Source organism: Microtus oregoni, unplaced genomic scaffold (genome assembly GCF_018167655.1).
Source record: "Microtus oregoni isolate MIOR12 unplaced genomic scaffold, Mior012 000002F_ref0000024, whole genome shotgun sequence".
NCBI classification, from domain to species: Eukaryota; Metazoa; Chordata; class Mammalia; order Rodentia; family Cricetidae; genus Microtus; species Microtus oregoni.
Window position 1 is genome coordinate 69,011,952 of NW_024543061.1, and position 18,033 is coordinate 69,029,984.

At 43.2% G+C, this 18,033-nt stretch overlaps 1 pseudogene; it reads left to right on the top strand.

Annotated features, from left to right (window-relative positions):
• Positions 1–8,849: 8,849 nt before the first annotated feature.
• On the top strand, positions 8,850–12,384 carry LOC121436360 (annotated as a pseudogene).
• Positions 12,385–18,033: the final 5,649 nt, after the last annotated feature.

Below are 18,033 nucleotides of genomic sequence, written 5' to 3' on the forward strand. Positions count from 1 at the left end.
GGGCACAGGAGATCGCTTCCTATGTATAACCCCAGAAGCACAGACATTAAGAGCAATATTGAATAAATGGGACCTACTAAAACTGAGAAGCTTCTGCAAAGCAAAGGACACTGTCACTAAGACACAAAGGCAACCTACTGACTGGGATAAGATCTTCACCAACCCCTCAACAGACAAAGGTCTGATCTCCAAAATATATAGAGAACTCAAGAAACTAGACTTTAAAATGCTAATTAACCCAATTAAAAAATGGGGCACTGATCTGAACAGAGAATTTTCAACAGAAGAAGTTCAAATGGCCAAAAGACACTTAAGGTCATGCTCAACTTCCTTAGCAATCAGGGAAATGCAAATCAAAACAACTTTGAGATATCATCTTACACCTGTGAGAATGGCTAAAGTCAAAAACACCAAGGATAACCTTTGCTGGAGAGGCTGTGGAGGAAGGGGTACCCTCATCCATTGCTGGTGGGAATGCAATCTTGTGCAACCACTGTGGAAGTCAGTGTTTCGGTTTCTCAGGAAATTCGGGATCAACTTACCCCTGGACCCAGCAATACCACTCTTGGGAATATACCCAAGAGATGCTCTATCATATGACAAAAGCATTTGTTCAACTATGTTCATAGCAGTATTATTTGTAATAGCCAGAACCTGGAAACAACCTAGATGCCCTTCAATGGAAGAATGGATGAAGAAAGTATGGAATATATACACGCTAGAGTACTACGCTGCGGTAAAAAACAATGACTTCTCGAATTTTGCATGCAAATGGATGGAAATAGAAAACACTATCCTGAGTGAGGTGTCCCAGACCCAAAAAGATGAATATGGGATGTACTCACTCATAATTGGTTTCTAGCCATAAATAAGGACCACAGAGTCTACAATAGGTGAACCTAAAGAAGCTAAGTAAGAAGGTGAATCCAAGGAAAAACATATAGTTATCCTCTTGGCTAAGGGAAGTAGACCAAATTGCCGGGGAGAAAATGGGATCTTGGGGGTGGGGTGGGATGGGGGTAAGGGGAGATGGGGAGAGAAAAGGTAGAAGGGAAGGAGGGGGGACCTGGGGAAACAGGAGAATTGGGATAAAGGAAAGGTGGATAGGGGAGCATGGAACCACAATTCTTAGTTAAGGGAGCCACTTTAGGGTGGGCAAGAGACTTGACCCTAGAGGGGATCCCAAGTGCCCAAGATGAGGTTCCCAGTTAGTTCCTTGGGCAGCTGAGGATTGGGAACCTGAAATGACCCTATTCTAGAGCAATACTGACGAATATCTTGCATATCATCATAGAATCTTCATCTGGTGATGGATAGAGATAGAGACAGAGACCCACACAGGAGCACTGGACTGAGCTCCCAAGGTCCCAAGGAGGAGCAGAAGGAGGGAGAACATGAGCAAAGAAGTCGGGACCACGAGGCGTGCATCCACCCACTGAGACAGTGGAGCTGATCTACTGCGAGCTCACCAAGGCCAGCTGGACTGTGACCGAAAAAGCATGGGATAAAACCGGACTCTCTGAACATGGCAAACAATGAGGGCTGATGAGACACCAAGGACAATGGCAGGGGGTTTTGATCCTACTTAATGTGCTGGCTTTGTGGGAGCCTAGCCAGTTTGGATGTTCACCTTCCTAGATATGGACGGAGGGGGGAGGACCTAGGACTTAACACAGGGCAGGGAACCCGGACTGCTCTGTGGACTGGAGAGGGAGAGGGAGAGGAGTGGGGGGAGGGGGAGAAGGGTGGGAGGAGGGGGAGAAGGGTGGGAGGAGGGGGAGAAGGGTGGGAGGAGGGGAAGGGAAATGGGAGGCTGGGAGGAGGTGGAAACTTGTTTTTTGTTTATGTTTTTTTCTTCTTTTCGCAATGAAACAAACAAACAAAAAAACATGAAAATTAATACCAACTTTGTAGTGGCAGCACACACCTTTAGTCCCAACACTTGGGAAGCAGAAGTGGGCGGATCTCTGAGTTTGCAGCCAGGTTGGTCTACAAAGTCAGTTCCAGGATAGCCAGGACTGCACAGAGAAACTCTCTCTCTCTAAAAAATAAATAAATAAATAAATAAATAAATAAAAGAAGAAGAAGAAGGAGGAGGAGGAGGAGGAGGAGGAGGAGGAGGAGGAAGAAAAAGGTCTCAAGACTGGAGAAAATTTGAAATCCGATGGACTTTGTCCTCCTGTGTTCTGTGAAGTCCCCTTCCTCGCGTGTCTGTCACTGGCGGACATGGAAGCGTGTAGCTGAAGACATTGCCGTGTCTTTCTGATCACCCAGCCTTTCTGTACTGTCTGCATGGGCATCAGCCTTCAGTAAAGTCACTATAGCCGAAGACTAGAAGCATGGTTCAAGTTCCACATTGAGAAATCACTGCTCTGATTGCCCACCTGGCCTTACCTGGCCCCAGGAAACAGCCCGTGACTGAAGAGACAGACTGAAAAGCCACCACCAAGCCATCCCTTCACTGCCACAGTCCCATTCAGGACACACAGGACCTAGAAAGTTAGGGTTTCATTTGCTGTTGTCAAAATGCAGCCTGGATGCTGAGCCGGCCACTAAGTCTCTTCCCTGCAGATACATCTGGGCTGAATGGAGTTGATTAATATCCTAGTGGGGCTCAAACGCTTCTAGAGAACAAAGAGAGTCTGGCCCAGGCCTGCAGATTCCTAGGATAGTCTCTTCGCCTGAGACCCCAATCCAGAACCTGGGAGAAGTTCCCACTGAGACTGTCATTGAGACGCTAACTTCTGCATCCCCACAGCCTGTCTCTGATTTTTCTCATTCGCCCTCTGTGCTTCTTAACACAGAGACTACCGAACACAAGGTTCATTTGGCTTGCATTCTGTCCAATAAAGTTAAGTTCTAAATATAGTCTAACGAAGAGACACAGTTTAAGGAACTCACTGTCCCTTCATCCTATAGATGATGTTTCTCGGTGTAGGGGTTAAAATGGAACCAGGATCCTGATGTGTTTCCCCATGGTTGAATTCTCTTGGGTTAGGGTGAGGGTGCCCTGTGCCTCTGTCCATACTGGCTTTATTCCTCGTGTTGGCTCAGGCCCGTAAGTTGTGGAAAGAGACTACTTCCCTACAGGGCTCTACTTTTCATTGTCAGTGTCATTTCCTTTCTGGAAAACACTTTGGTCCCAGGCCTTCATGACATCATATATCTTAAGCCAGGCAAGAATTACAAAGTAGACAGCTGGGCACACCTGTGTAGGCAGGTAAGTGTGGATATTCTGTCCTGGTTAGTTATGACAACGAGATACAAACTAGACTCATTTGTGAAGAGGGACTCTCAATCAAGAAAATGCCTCTGTAAGAATGGCCTATAGGCAGGTCTATTGAGCATTTTCTTAATGATTGATGAGAAGAGTCCCACCCACTCTGGGCAGGGCCACCCCTGGAATGGTGGCCCTGGATTGTACAAAAAAGCAGAATGAACAGGACATGAGGAGCAAGCCAAGAAGCAGTGCTACTCCACGGCTTCTGTCCCAGTTCCTGCTTCCAGGTTCCTACTTGGAGTTCCTGCCTGACTTCCTTCCACGATGAACTGCGATGTGGAAATATCAACTTAAAGAAACCCTCTCCTCCTCAAGTTGCTGTTGGTCATGGTGCTTTATCACAATAGAAATTGTCTTAGTTATTTTTCTACTGGCATTGCCTTGACAAAAACCCTGACCAAGGCAACCTATATGGTGCGGGAAGTCCTTCTGTATATGTGTTGCCTTTATTGGTTAATAAAGAAGCTGCTTTCGGCCAATGACTTAACAGAATTTAGCCAGGCTGGAAGAGATATATAGGGAGAGAGTAGGCAGAGTCAGGGAGAAGCCGTGTAGCCACCAGAGGGGAAAGACGCCAGCTGCCAGCTAGAACTTTGCTGGTAGACCACAAGCCTTGTGGTAAAATATAAAATAAGAGAAATGGGTTAACCAAAGATAAAAGAGCTAGCAAGCAATATGCTTAAGTGATTGGCCAAGCAGTGATTTAAATAAAAAAAAAGAAGAACACATGAATAATATACAGTGATGACATCTGAAGATAATATAGAGCTAGCATCCTAAAATTTTACCAAGAGATTGTTAGATCCCTTTCTTGGGGAAGGGGAAAAAGAGAGGAGGCAGCCCTGAATTAACTCTATTTCATTTCAAGGTAATGGAAGAAAGATGTAAAGTCTGTCCGTGGTTCACACAGCCCCAAAATTATTTTTGGTTTGCTGATCTTTCTATTGGAACAAACCTTGAGAATTCTAATCCTCTCCACTTCCTCCTTACGCTACTTTCACTTTTCTCCTTTGAGTTGTAGGAGCCAGCCATGATAAGCTAAATATGAACAGATCACCCAAAGGAAGTTCTTAACTTCCAACCATTATCACCTGCCAGAATAAGACTCAGCCACTGGTAAATTTAATAGAGGCCTGAGTCTCAGTAGTTTACACTGAAGCAATACCTGGCTGCAGGAAGAACCATAAACTGAGATTACCAGAGCACAGTCCAAAAACAGACCATCCAAAGGAAATGCCTATATTCCAACCACTATAGATACGATCACCTACACTCACCAGAACTCCCCTCGACAAGTGTCAGCCAATCAGGGGTCCTGAACCTCAGAAACCCCTCTCCCCCACCCTTACTACTACAAAAACCAAACTCTGAGCTCGGGGCTCTCTGCTTATTCCCATATGTTAGACATGTGGTGAAAGCAAATTTCCAACTGGCAAAAAATAAAGGCTCTTTGCTTTTACATGAGGAACTTGGTCTTCATTTTGGCTTTTGGGAAACTTTGCATATTTGGGCATAACACTAGTAAGAAAAGATTAAAAGATTATAAAAAAAAATTTAGGCCAAGAGATGGTAGTGCAATCCTTTAATTTCAGTAATTGGGGGGCAGAGGTAGGTGGACTTCTGTGAATTCGAGACCAGCCTCATCTATGGAGTGTGTCCAGGGACAGCCAGGGCTGTTAAACAGAGAAACTCTGTCTGGAAAACAAAACAAAATAGAAAGAAAGGGAGAGGAAGAGAGGAGGAGAGGAAAAGAGGGAGAGAGAGGGAGAGAGGAGGAAAGGAAGAGAGGGAGAGAGAGGAAGAGGGGATGAGAGGGAGAGAGAGAAAGTTATCACCTGTAGTAAACGTGCCAATCATAATGCCTGAAACAAATTCTACAGTCAGACCCTACAACTTTGTTGGCACTGGAATATTGTCATCCGGTTTTGTTTGTTGAAATCACCTTAGTCGTGCAGGGGCTGGCCCACATGCCACTCTTCCTGAGTGTTCTACAAGATCTATGGCCCAGGTGTGCTCAGGGGACTTCCTTCTGGAGAGCTCGGCAGGGCCTGCACTGAGGTGTTCAGCTGAGGAACTTGTCTGCATGAACTCTTATTTAGGTTTATATATTTACATTTTTTCCCTTCCCATTTTACTAAAAAGCAATCTTCTTAGGCCAAGAAAGCTGAACTGCGAGGATGACAAATGACAGGGCGCTTGAAATGATCCCAAGGCTCCTGACAAAAATCTCACTTAACAGTCAAGGTGGTTATTCTGGTGGAAGCTACACCTCAGCCCCTGGAATTCACTTACACAACCGCTCCCTGGGAGCTATTTGCATATTGCTTGCCTGCTGGTTGTTGGGGGTAGAGAAATTTTGATCCTTGCTTAGGGTTCAGGTTGAGGTTGTGTCCGAGGGGCGTGGCCTGACGGGAAGCTGGAGTCAGGGTTGTGGAGGAGAATGACAAATGCTCTAGGGTTGGTCCGCTGCAGCGAATCCCCGCCCCGGGACCGCCTTTGCTCCCAAGGATACAACAGGTCAGAGGTGGTGCCAGAGACGTGCGCGAGTTGATCCCCAGAGCCCCGTGACTGACGGAGTGGGGAGCCAGGCACTGCGGCCTTCATGTCTGAGGGCTCCCGTGGCCTGTCCAACAGCAACGACGACGAGCTGCAAGAGGTGATAGGTGAGAACCTGCCCGCGTCCATCAATGGGGACGACGAAGAGCTACAGGAGGAGATAGGTGAGAACCTGCCCGCGACCATCAGCGGGGACGAAGAAGAGCAGCATTTGGTAGGAGGTAAGATCCTCTGGGCTATGTGCAGGCACTCTGGGCAGGAGCCTCAGACACAGGGCCTGCACTGGGCTGGGGCTCCTTCCAGGAAAGACTTACCTGAGACAGACTTGTTCTGGGCAGAATGGCTTGTGGATGGGTGGCAGGCCTGGTTAAGGTGGCAGTGGGCTTCGTGGGCAGAACAGTGTGTCCCTGAGATTGTGGACCATGGACACTTCAGTCCATTCCTGCCTCCACACAGTGCACAACAAGACTCTAGAGACACTTTAAAGACGTGCTTAGCTAACCATCAGATTTCCCGTACACACATTAGCGTCATTTAATTTCTTTTCACAAGTTTGTTTCTTCAAGGTGGATACTGGGGCCTGTGATTAATTCTATAAGCTACATGACCAAGGAACTCTGGCCTACCTTGGGTGCAGGAACAAAATTTTCTTGATAATCTGCCTGTTTTTCCAGAGGCAGAATTCATGGGTCAATAGTGCATTAAACTTCCTTCTTAGTTTCCATCCTTGGCAAATCTCACCTCTAACAAAGGGGAAGGTGACTTTTAGTCTCTTTTTGATTTTTTTGTATCACTTATTGGAACACTTGGCCAAATAACCGAAACCATTTCCCTAGCCATCTTTATTGTCCTAATGGAGAAGGTCCAATTAAATCATTGATCTAAGTAATCATCATAGCGTTCATAAAATCAAATCATCAGTGATCTCATAAAGATCATCAAGTAGACTCATCAGTGAGGAGTGGAATTTAATGCCACCAAGGCCAGATACACGGAACACGGCCACAGGAAGCAGGAGGAAGCACTGCAGAAGCAGTCATTCTGGAGACACTTGTCAGTTTCCCACCCCCCAGCGTGGGGGGGGGGGCTTTGCTGAACAGCCCTTCTGAATTTGTATAGCAAAGTAGGTGTCTGGATTCCTACTGGACTGGTTGGAGGAACCTGGGCATGCTCAGGCATATCGCTGCCATCCAGTGCCCCTAAAGTGCCTCTGCTCACACCTCCCCCCTACCTTCTTTTCTGGGCTCCCACAGTGGATCCCCCCCCCCCCCCCCCCCCCCCCCCCCCCCCCCCCCCCCCCGCCAGCCTGAGTGTGCTTTCTCATCCCTAACCTGCAGGCTGTCAGAAATTCTCCCCTTTCCTTAGGACACAGGTGTACTCCTTCAGGTCTTAAAGGATTCTGTGGCACCAGGGAACAATCTCTGTTCTACTTTACCTAGTGCTGCATCCCAGGATTTTCATTAGGTAGGGGATGGGAGACTGATCCCACCTCTAAATCCATCTACAGTTTCAGGTTATGGTAAACGATGGGAAAAGGACATTGGAGATTGCTGTTTTAAAACTGTCCTCTCATTTTGGAAGGTTTCCATTTCATTCTTTAAATCTCTTTCCCTTTAACTTAAAACTTTTGAAATCCTTTTTACGTGTATGTGTGTTTTGCCTGCTTGTCTGTGCACCACATGCATGCCTACCACCCACAGATATCAGAAGAAGGTGTCGAATCCCCTGGACCTGGACTTAGACAATTGTGAGCCACTGTGTGGGTTCTGGAAATGAACTGAGTCTTCTCTCTACAAGGGTAGCAAATGCTCTTCATTGCTGAGACATGGCTATATCCCTACCTTAATATTTTTGTAGAATAATTTCTTGAAAAATTTTGTTCACAATTTTTGTTAAATCAACGGTCTAATGGCAGCCTCAGGAAATCAGGCTAAGTTCCTCTAGGTGGACAGGCCCCTGATGTGGTGGAACTACTGTTCTGGAAGGTGGGAGACAAACTGAAGAGGAAAGCCTTCTAACCAGGCCTCCCTTGAATCCCTCGGCTCTATCCTGTGCCATCCAGTGCACACCTCCTACCCACGATTCTCATACAGACTGATTAACCCACCCTCCTTCTGGTAGAGCAGCAGATCTGCTTTGCTGTTCCCTGCTTTGAGTTGTGGTTAGGCCATCAGGTACCATCAAGTCACTTATTCCTCAAAGTAGCCAAAGCACCTACTATGCTGGAAGAAATGAAAAAAGTAAAGATTTCCTTCATTTTTCAGACTTTTCTATGGGCTGAAAACTGTAGCCAAGTTCTCATGGCAATGGGCAAATGTCCATAAAGCAACTGACTTAGGTGAAAGTTGGGGACCCAGCTCTCTCAAACTCTCTGCAGCCTCTCTGACGCTTACACCTCCTCTGACTAATACCAAAAGCTCATGAACAATACTACTGTTTCTCAGCTAAACCAAGTACTTCTGAGGGATTAGGGGCCAGATAAATACCATGAAGGCTGTAGGAGAGCCCATGACTAAGCAATAAAGATGGAGAACTTCCAAGATGGTAGCTTCTTCATCACCTTCCAGACCTGAGACCAAGCCTAGGGCTGCTTAAAACAAAGGCCTGGCAAGCTCTTTCTCCTGTCAATGGGGTCCCCTGCTGATGAAAGACTGAACAGCTCATGGTCAGAGTAGGATGTGTGTTTTGATTGACACATTAAAATTAACACGTTCATTGTTTCATTATGATGAATATATTAGGAATCACCTCAGCTATTTTTCCCTTTTATTCATGAGCTGCACAGTTGCAGATTTGAGCAAGGTGTCTAGAGACTCTGCTGAAAATTCTAGCTCAGGATGACCTAGCAAAGACTGTAAGCCTCTAACAAGACTCTCCAGGATTGTGTCAGTTCTGGCTGAGTGCTACACATAGCAGCAAATGGACGTCTCCTTTATTTCTGAAGTTTTCCTTTGACCTTCCATTATGACGGACTTTTCTAATCTGTTCTGGGAGATATTAGTGGAACACAGTCATGTCCATTCAAGAGGAAAGGCAGATCAATGCCAAGTATGCTGCGTCCTTGTTGGAACAGTTGAACCTGTTTTACCAACAGCAGTTGTTTAGTGACATAGTGTTAATTGTTGAGGGCACTGAGTTCCCTCGTCATAAAATGGTTCTTGTGACACGTGGCTTCTGTTTCAGGGCCATGTTCATAAGTAGACTAAGGGACAGCAGGCAGAGGCACGCCCGCCTGAGGAATGTGGGTGTGGCAGCTAATGCACACGGGGAACTTGGCAGAAATGACAGCATTGTTGAGCAACTCCAGCAAACAGCTTGCTTCCTACAGATAGAAGATGTATCATAGCATTGTCGGGGATATTTAATTAAAAAATGAATGCAGAGAGCTGTGTTCAGTTGATGAGTTTTGCTGATCTCTTCGGATGTGAAGAGCTAAAGCAGACTGCTGAAAGAACGAAGGAGCAAAGTTCACTGCTGTGTCCACCAGAAGCCTTCATACAGCTGCCCCACGACCTCCTGATGGACATTCTCAGCAGTGACAACTGCCCCACGACCTCCTGATGGACATTCTCAGCAGTGACAACTGCCCCACGACCTCCTGATGGACATTCTCAGCAGTGACAACTGCCCCACGACCTCCTGATGGACATTCTCAGCAGTGACAACTGCCCCACGACCTCCTGATGGACATTCTCAGCTGTGACAACTGCCCCACGACCTCCTGATGGACATTCTCAGAAGTGGCCATCTAAATGCAGAAAAGGAAGACACAGCTCGAGAAGCTGCGATGCTGTGGCTGGAGTACGACACAGATTCCCGGTCCCAGTATTTGTCTTCATTTTAGCCAAATCAGAATTGATGCACTTTCAGAAGTCACACAGAGTTCAATGCACCGCCCATCAAAGTCCCAGAAAAATTCTTCAAAGACCTCGAAAGAACAGTACTTAAATTCATATGGAAAAGCAAAAAACCTAGGATAGCCAAAACAATCCTGTACAATAAAAGAACTTCTGGAGGCATCACAATCCCTGACTTCAAACTCTACTACAGAGCTACAGTACTGAAAACAGCCTGTATTGGCATAGGAACAGACAGGAGGACCAATGGAACTGAATAAAAGACCCAGATATCAATCCACACATCTTCTAACACATGATTTTTGACAAAGAAGCAAAAAATATCAAATGGAAAAAAGAAAGCATATTTAACAAGTGGTGCTGGCATAACTGGATATCAACATGTAGAACAATGAAAATAGACCCATATCTATCACCATGCATAAAACTCGAGTCCAAATGGATCAAAGACCTCAACATAGAGCCAGCCACACTGAACCTTATAGAAGAGAAAATGGGAAGTACACTTGAACGCATTGGTACAGTGAACCACTTCCTAAATATAACCCCAGCAGCACAGACAGAAAAACAATTAATAAATGGGACCTCCTGAAACTGAAAAGCTTCTCTAAAGCAGAGGACATGGTCAACAAGACAAAACAACAGCCTACAGAATGGGAAAAGATTTTCACTTACCCCACATCAGACAGGTTTGATCTCCAAAATATACAAAGAATTGAAGAAATTGAACACCAAAAGATCACATAATCCAATAAAAAAATGGAGTACAGACTTAAACAGAGAACTCTCAATAGAGGAATCTAAAATGGCTGAAAGACACTTAAGGAAATGTTCAACATCCTTAGTTATCAGAGAAATGCAAATCAAAACAACTCTGAGATTCCATCTTACACCTGTCATAATGGCCAAGATCAAAAACACTGATGACTATTTATGCTGGAGAGGTTGTGGGGAAAAGGGAACACTTCTGCATTGCTGGTGGGAATGCAAGCTGGTACAACCCCTTTGGATGTCAGTGTGGCAATTACTCAGAAAATTAGGACACAAGCTTACTCAAGACCCAGCAATACCACTTTTGGGTATATATCCAAAAGAAGCTCAATTGTGCCACAAAAACATATGCTCAACTATGTTCATAGCAACACTGTTTGTCATAGCCAAAACCTGGAAACAACCTAAATGCCCCTCGACTGAAAATGGATAAGGAAAATGTGATACATTTACATAGTGGAGTACTACACAGCAGAAAAAAATAACAACAGCGTGAAGTTTGCAGGAAAATGGATGGAACTAGAAAACATTTTGAGTGAAGTAACCTAGACAAAAAAAAAGACAATTATTACATGTACTCACTCATAGGTGGTTTTTAAACATAAAGCAAAGAAAGCCAGGCTACAAACCACAATCCCCGAGAACTTAGACAACAATGAGGACACTAAGAGAGACTTACATAGATCTAATCTACATGGGAAGTAGAATGTAGAAAAAGACAAGATCTCCTGAGTAAACTGAGAGCATAGGGACCTTGGGGCAGGGTTAAAGGAAGGGGAGCAGAGAAAATAAAAAAAAGAAGTCACACAAAGTGCTTGGTTCTAAGGGCGATTAGCCTGCTGTGGCTCGAGGTCTTTATAAGTCTATGGCCAAGTTTTTCAAACCGACTTTGGATGACTAAGGAGGAGATGATGATTTTCATTGAAGCATCATCAGAAAACCCTTGTAGTCTTTACTCTTCTGTCTGTTATAGCCCTCGGCAGAAAAGGTTTACAAGTTATGCAGCCTGCCAGCTCATTTGCCTAAGGTTGGGGCAATTGTATCCTGTGATAATGATATTCACATAGCAGGGGGCCAGGTACCCCTGAAAAACACAAAAACAAATCACAGAAATACAGGCAAACTGCAGACTGCCTTCAGAACTGTGTTGCTTTTACTGCTTTGATGCACAACAAAATGCCTGGTTTCTAAAGACACCAGTGCTCTTCCTCACGAAGCCACCCTTGGTTTGCTGTGAAGACTATATCTATGCAATTGGAGGAGACAGTGTTGGTGAACTTAATTGGAGGACTGTAGAAAGATATGACACTGAGTAGTGAGCCGCTGTTGTGGTTCATGAGTGCATTTATGTGATGACATTGAACCTCAGGTACTGTTACTTTCCTAGGTCTTACTTGTGGGTAGAGATGGCCGTGGGGCAGACTAGCAGATCTTTTGCTTCAGCTGAAGCTTTTAAGGCAATAAAATTTTCTCCATTGGAGGGTTGCATATTGCTACCAGTTCTGGCATAAGACTCCCCTCTGGCACTGTAGATGGTCTTCAGTAACTGGGTACTTAGGATGTGAATAAAAACAAATGGAGATGGCAGCCAACATCCCTGCTAAAAGGTACTCTGATCCCTGTTTTAGAGATGTTGTGATTTCAAATTCTCTTTGTGTGTTTATGTGTGAAACCCATTTAAATGAATGAACTAAATATGTCACCTGCCAGAATGATTTGGGACTTGATCGGTGGTCTCTGCGGCAGCACATATCTGAACGTGTACTGTGAGACCTAGGGAGAGATTTTTGATGCACTGCGGGAAAATATCCACCCGGTCTTAAAAAATCTCCATGGAAGCCACCAGCTTACTTTTTTTCACCAGATGGAACTGAGGAGTTTGAAGTGGATGGAGAAATGGTTGCACTTCCCCCTGTATAGGGGAGTTGAGGGGGCGCACATGCGAGATTAGTGATAGCCTTTGCTAAACCGGAGGATATAAAAGGACTAAGTATGAGTACATAAAAATCTATCTCTGATACATTTTAATTTTATGGCTTAGTTAATATTTGCATCAGTAAATATATATCTGTGTGTTAACAGAAAGATATGCTTCTGTAATATGAAATAGGTTATTTGATAATTGAGAGACTTTGATGTGTGTCATGTGAGCATAAGAGTCTGTATTATCTAACGTGTTAGCCCTGTGTATGTACAGTCCAGAACTTCACTTTTTAGAGGAATTTCCTTTTGCTAGTGTGGTATACCAAAATTGTGCTGAGGTTATTTTAGTATATGTATTGATAATCTTATACTTCTAAAGTCCTGGAATATAGTTTTTGTAGCATAATTCAGCTGCACTTAACACTAATGTTCATGTCAGTCTAGAGACGTCTTTCCAATGCTATACTGTTGCTGAGGAAGATCTCCTCTGTGTCTGTGGCATCACACAGGGAAGCTGTGACTGCAGGACCAGTCTCACTCTTCTCCTAGGTGCATGCATTCCCTTCCCACTGACTGTACTTGTCCATCTAGAATACAGGTTGTACAGTCAGCTGGCCACTTACTAGTTGTGGACCTGTAAGTGAGCATGGAAATGAATTGCTAGTCCCTCATTGTGCTGGTCTATGTGGAACTTTAATCAGTAAATGTCTCCACTTTCTATTTTACATTAATATTGGCTCATGCATATAACCACCTGCTGCTGATGTTGTTCTCCATCTTAAAAAGGTTTAGACTGAATTAACCAGGTCATTACATCTTAATTTAACAACGAGCATTACTGTACAGTGATTGTGTATAGGTATCTCTTAGGTGTTATTTTTTTAAACTGATGTGTGTATGTTTGAGGGGTGGGAGTAGGAAGGTGATCCATGCAGGAATTGTGTACACCGAGTGTGCAGGAGAACAGATTAGCATTGCTCTGGCATTAATCCCAGGAACCACTAGCAGCTGTGGGGCACCATCAGTGCAACAAGAGCACAGGTGCCTCATGACAAACATTGCTGGCATACTCAAATGCTCTGGCACTATATTATGAATGACATTAATTTATTAAATAAATTGTATATAATCAGTTAAAAATTAACTAGGCAAGTGCAGGCTTGTGTCCAACTTGTTTCTTGTGTTGAGAGGGTTTGTTTACCTTGTCATCAGCTTGGGGAATGATTGAATGATTGTAAATGTTCCATTTTTTTTTTACAGTGATCTTTAATGCTGCTACAAATATGCAAATAAATATTTCTTTTTCTTAAATCTTAAATGCAGGCTTTCCTTCCAGCATGGGGTATGTGGGTAGCATGGGGGCACATCACCATATTGTAGACTTTCTGGATAAACAGCTTCATACTGGCTGCATAGATCTGTCTTCTTGAAAGAAAGACTTTAGATTCACATCAGCATCTAATTCATCAACCTTCTGTTATTTACTGATTTTTTTTTGCCCAAGACAAGTTCACAAACATTCTCCACACTTTTTAAAGAATCCAATGACTTTACAATATTGTGCTTCGTGCTCAGGTCTACAGTGCATCTTAAGTCTTGTTTTCAGCAGACAGATACCAGGTTGTTTCAGTAGCACATACTGGAGCGGTGCCACACTCTCTCTGTCTAAAAACTGTACAACTCTGTTAAATATCTGTTGACGATGAGTGCCTGATATCATTTCTGGAGTCTTGTTTTCTGCTATATTGTTCTGTCTACTTGTTTACTAGCACCAGGCTGTCTTTATTTCTGTTCTCATAAATCATGACATGAAGCAGTGTGATCTTTCTGAATTCGACCCTTCTTCATAATCATTTTTGAATATTCTAGTTTCTTTTTAGTTTTCTTAGAATTTTTTTTAAATATTTATTTATTATGTATTCAGAGCATTCCTTCCATGTATGCCTGCAGGCCAGAAGAGGGCACCAGATCCCATTACAAATGGTTGTGAGCCACCATATGGTTGCTGGGAATTGAACTCAGGACCTTTGGAAGAGCAGGCAATGCTCTTAACCTCTGAGCCATCTCTCCAGCCGCTTCTCAGTATTTTTTAATAATTTGATGCTATGTTTTTTTTTTCTGAAGGCAATCACTTCCCCCTCCACTAGGAAGTGATACTGTGTTGCATATATAAATATGTTCAGGAGTTGTTTACACATGAGCAATATTGAGTGTTCCGTTTTAGCATGTGAACCTTTACTTCTTATATTGTTCTGTTATTGAATAAAACTTGGGAGACAGATAATGGGGTAAAAACCTGATTGATCAGAGAAGCAGTAGATAAGTGTCCAGTGACCTCTCTCTCTCCTGTCCAGATACAAAAGGGCTTGCAAACCTTTTTCAACCCCTTCCTACCACTTCCTCTGTCTCTCTATTTGTATCCTGGGTCCTCCAAAACCTCTATAGCTAATTCTGGTCAGCTAGTCACTAGCTCTGCCCCTGATTCGGTGTTAAACTTTATTAGCAGTCTTGGAGTGTGAGTGTGAGCAAATATCTCAGAACAATTATGTGTTTAGATCTGTCTTGATTTCTTTTCATTTTTATGTTAAAATTTTCATGCATATGAGTGTTTTGCCAGCATAAATATCTGTGCATCACATGCATTCCAGTGCACACCACGGTCAGGAAAGATGTCAGATTCCAGAAACTGGAATAATAGATGGTTGTAGGCTACTATGTGGGTGCTAGAATCAAACCCAGGTCCTCTGCAAGAGCAACAAGTGCTCTTAATATCTGACCCAACAACCTAGCCCTGTCCTGATTTCTTCATAATTTTAAATGTAGTTAATTATTGTGCTGATTATGAACCTTTTTTAGCTTTATAATTTTATGGTTTCTGTCATTACTGTAAATGGTGCTGTCTTAGACTTTAATTTCTATTTGACAAGAAAATACAACTGACTTTACCATATATCTTGCATTTACATTGTATCTTGCAGCTTTGTAAATTCATATTTTATATTCAGTAGTCTTTTATACATTTGTCATATTTTTTATGCAGATAGAACTGCATCATCTGTGAAGAGAAACACTTCATCTGTTTTTAAGAAGTGTAAACCTTCTTTTATTTCTTTAAGAATCTTATGAATATGGCTGTTTTGCCTGCACGTTTGTTTGTAACATGAGTGCCTGGTACCTATAGAGGGTGATGAGTCCCCTGGAACTGGAGTTGGCACAGTTGTAAGCTACCTTGTGAGTGCTGGGAATTGAACCTGTGTCCTGTGGAAGAGTCATTTTAAGTCCTGGGGAATTTTCCAGCTTTGTGACCCTATTTCTTTACCCTTGGTGGACCTCCTGTGATGTCATCCTGGAGTAGAGAGCAGACATCCTACTCCTGCTCCTGATTGCTGGGAAAGCATTAATAACTGCACCCTTGGGAATGAAGCAGCGTGTAGTTGGATTTATTGTTTTGTGTTTAATTGATAACTTTTATAGGGTTGAGGAAGTTGCTCTAATTTCTATTTTTGCATAATTTTGCTGTGTATTGATATTTCTATTTTCCTCTTTTCTTACTGTGTTAATAGTTCTATTTACACTGAGTTTTCCTAATGTTTTCATTACTCCTAACCAGAGCACTTTCTGAAGAGAAATCCAGCTGACTGTTGTTGTTTTTCACTGTGATCCTCACTCCTTAGGTTCCTGCCATTTCATGATACACCCTCAGTTCAGTAACCAGAGGACCCCAGGGAAGTTCTGTTTCTAGCATCTCTAGTCTTCTTTCTACCATGGCCATCCTTTATGGACCAGGGCCTTCCTTGAAAGGGGTTTGCAGCACTCTTTCAGATACTTGTAGAGGTTTGTAAGTGGATGTTTGTGCTTTATTTTTTCTTAAGAAATTCTCCAAGTTGGCATTTTTATATTAATATTTTTCAGGTGAAAAGCTCCAAGAAAAATGTGTCGGAATCGTCTCCCCCGTGTGTCTTGCTAGGCTTTGCTGCTGCTGTGCAGTGATCATTGTCCTCACTGGAGTTGTGATTGCACTTTCTGTTTTTTTTTCAGGTGAGTGACATTCTCCAGATCCTGCAGCATTCTGTCCACATCCACACTGTCAGTTACACTTACTGAGCACTGTGAGCCAGGCACTGTGGGAAGGGCAGAGAGAAAACACACGGGAAATTCTTGTTCTCTGGGAACTTAGGGTCTAGGTGGAAGATGTAGTGAAGGAACAGCGCAGACTGTGGTGTACACAGGAGGCCAGGCTCAGCATCACTGGGAAGAGCACATTCAGCAACCTCTAGAGAGATATAGGAAACATGTTCACCTGGGGAAACTATTTGAGGCAGAGATCAAGGAGAGGAAAACTCAAAGGAAGAGCTAGGGGCAGTGAGGGCAGTGAAGAATGGTATGGTTGGGGAGGTAGAAAACCCTCATAACCCATGGTTTATGTTAACATCCTCAACTATGGTGTGAAAATACTAAGTAGATTATTCCAGACATATGTGATTCTCAAGCTTCTCGTTTTAGACTATTCTGAATAATGTGATAAAATCTTTACAACTTTCTTGCAATAGGTGGAGTAAATAATTCATGATATTTTTTTATAAAGTCAACGTTAGCCATGGCAATGAGTAATACACAAGTCAAACATGGAAACACATGCTCATAAGGCTTAGGCAGTGTAACCTAAACTGTAATGTGTCTCTGAAAAGACTCAGATAAAAAGAAGTGACAGTTGTCCTCAGTGCTGTTGCATTTGTTCCTTTCATTAAAGCCTCGTGGTACTGAGCATGAGAGCTGGGGACAGCTACTCCAAATTGCCTTCCACTAAAAAATGTGTGTGGGTCGTTTGTAGTATTTAATATTTCTTATCAATCCCTTATTTCTAGGTTCACTAGCTCTTGAAAAGAGCCATGCATTTGTTCTTATCTGTTATTGGAAGAAAAAGGCAAATTTATGAAAGAAAAATGTTACTTTTTAACAAGTCCTGCATTTGGAGATTCTTACACACACACACACACACACACACACACACATTACTCTATTGTGATAGACCCACAAATGAACGCATCACACCTCTCCATTAGCATAGCCACTCGAACACTGGCCAAGTCCCAAATCTTGTATATGTCACTCAACTTCCACACAGTTGGAAAAGACATTCTGAAGCCATAAAGCTTTGGTTATGGTTTTAGACTTTCACTGTATTTGCATTTTTATACACTTATCAGCCACAAATTGGCAAAAAATACCAGCAAAGTTGAAACTAGAAAAACAATGCTCTTTATAGCTCTATTATTGGCTTATGGGCCCTTGCTGCATCCTGTCCTTCCTTGTCACCTTACGTCACCCTTCCTTGTTCTCTGTCTAAGTGTTACACCATGCCCACACTCACAGCTGTTCACACTGTGCATCCCAGGCTGGGACAAGCATATGAGGGAGTGCATGGGGGCTCTTTCTTGCTAAGTTTGTGTGACTTTATTTAATAATTTACTTTGTAGATCCCCAATTTTTCTACAAGTTTCAATTTCTTTATATCTGAATAACTTTCTGTTTTACACATGTACCACATTTTCATTATCTGTTCATCAGTTGATGGACATCTAGGTCAGGTCCATTTTGCTGCTATTGTACATGGGGCAGCAGTAGACATGGATGTGCAGGTCTCTG